We start from the raw sequence: 2,336 nt of genomic DNA on the forward strand, positions 1-2,336 counted from the left end.
AGTCTAATGGGATATGAAGGTGGGAGCCTTTGGGAAGTGATTAGATAATGAGAGTGGACTTCTTATGAATGAGACTAATGCTATCCAGGGGAAGAAATATTCTCTTCTAGGTTCGTCTGGCTGCTGCTGGTCTAAGAGTTAAATTGACATGAGACTGATAAACAGGAGGAAAACAAACAAAAGTTTCATAACATGATTACATGGGAGAGACCCAGGATGACTGAGTAATTTGCCAAAATGGCCAAATGTCTTCCATTTTTTAAAAACATTTAAACAATGTTTTATTCACTTTATGTCAACTAGGAAAAATTACCTGCATTTATGCTTTACAATATTTCACCTCATTGGGAAAAAAGATAAATGTTACATTAGAGTCATTTGACTTTCATGACTTTGTTGCTCTGAGTTAAGAAAATGTTCAACTCTTTCCGGCAATATGTCTTTCAGTATTAGAACTGATCAACGAACGGTGTCTGCCCCAAATGTCCACTTGCTGCCTTTGACTTCTGACCAGAAACAAACTTCTTTGCAGCATTTATGACATCAGGGTCAGCTACTGAGTCAGCCTGCTGAAGGACTGTGCCTGGTGGCATGTATGAACCAGCAGCTAGAGCCTGGCACCTGACTTCATCCAGGAAGCCCCCAGAAGACTCCACTGACATTAGATACTCAGCAATCAGCTTGTTCTTTGCAGCTTGGACATCTGTATTAGAACAGTTTCCTTGAGCGGTTGTTTTTACTTAGTTATAGGCAGCCTTGATAACATCTCCAGCAGCTGCAGCTTGTGAGATAGTGTAAATCCCAAAGAGTCTAGAATCTTAGTAACTGGCATTAAAATCAGACACATCAGATGGCTGGTGAATTCCCTAGGCAACAGCCTAGTACAGAGAGCTGGTGTCATTGCTGCCCCTCTCAACGTGGTTCAGCACCGAGGACGTGCTGCAGAGCACTAAATGCATTTGCGGCTGCACTCCTGTCACAGCACTTTCTGCTACAAGAGCAGCATGGAAGAGACTGTTTCCATTTTGTTCTCGAATTTCACCTCCACGGTATTTGGCCTTTGCACCAGATAAACCAAGCCCACCCCTCATGTTGAGATCCATTTAGCAACTTGCTTTAGAACAGGATGACTCACACGAAGTCCAATCAAAGCCATTCTTGCACTTGTAAAATGGTTCTAAGCATAGTAATGTAACTCATCTGGTGTCACTTTTCCAATCCTACAATCAGGACAATATAAGGAATTAGTCAAGGCATTTCAGTAAGCTGCAGCACACAAATTTTCAATGACATGAGCCTGTGGATTCCGAAAAGCCACAGTTCTGTCAATCCTTAGCTGAGACTGAAGGGCAGCTGCCTCCCAATGAGGAAATTCTGGTGCTGTGGTGACGTTGAGCAGGAACTCCATTAGAACATCAACATCATCCTGCAGATATTCCACAGTGTTAGCCATGTCTTCCCTTGCTGAAGTCACACTTAATTTACTACCAACTGCTTCAGTTCCATGGGTTACGTTGAAAGATGGAGTTCCTTTTGTAGTCAAACTGGATGCAAGAGAGTGAATGAGAGGTTCCTAAATTGTTGGAAGCCCTTGTATGTACTGCCTGCTTTAGTGAAGAAACCAATTCTTGATGCAAGAACATAGTTTTCAAGAGAAGCAATCACTACACCATTTGGTAATTGGGTGAACTCAAAGTCCTAAGGATGTGGAGTCCCTCCTGCAGGGATAGCCATGGCTTTTACTTTGGGAGGAACTTTAAGGGAATAAAATCACGAGAAGGACCCTGCTCTGGTTATTAGCTTCATGGTTCAAGATTGCTCCAGGGTCACTGCCGTCTGGTAGGAAAGCAAGATGGTGGGGACCCAACGTCCTCAATTTAAATACCTTCTTCAACTAAAGACAAAGGAGAATGTTGAGTGTACTGCATTTGAACTTCAAAGGGAAAGAAGATAATTCACACAGAGATGGAAGAGCAAACGTTTGGTAACAAATGTTTGGACACAATGAGGCAATAGAGTGGACTCTGATCTCTCCCACCACACCTAGCCCGTATTCTTTGAAGATATCTCTGGTGATAGCTCTATTCAGGGAACAGGCCCTTTATCTAAATGCTTTTAGGCAGTTAAAGGGGAAGTACCCAGGAAAACTTCCTGACTCTTCTGTTTCTTAAAAATAACCAGCCCAAATTAATCTTCATGCCAAAGAGTCACATTTGGAGGTGGCAAAATTTCCTCCACTGCAGTGTCCTTATAAAACAGACCCCAGAGCATTCACTCACTTGCTCTTTCTGCTATGTGAGGACACAGCAAAGAGACTGCCATCTATAACGGGCCCT

At 42.8% G+C, this 2,336-nt stretch overlaps 1 pseudogene; it reads right to left on the reverse strand.

The window, feature by feature from the left end:
- Nucleotides 1–449: 449 nt before the first annotated feature.
- On the reverse strand, nt 450–1,806 carry LOC105093301 (cytochrome b-c1 complex subunit 2, mitochondrial-like; annotated as a pseudogene).
- Between the last annotated feature and the right edge of the window lie 530 nt (nt 1,807–2,336).

The sequence above is a fragment of the Camelus dromedarius genome, chromosome 20, assembly GCF_036321535.1.
Source record: "Camelus dromedarius isolate mCamDro1 chromosome 20, mCamDro1.pat, whole genome shotgun sequence".
Lineage (NCBI taxonomy): Eukaryota > Metazoa > Chordata > Mammalia > Artiodactyla > Camelidae > Camelus > Camelus dromedarius.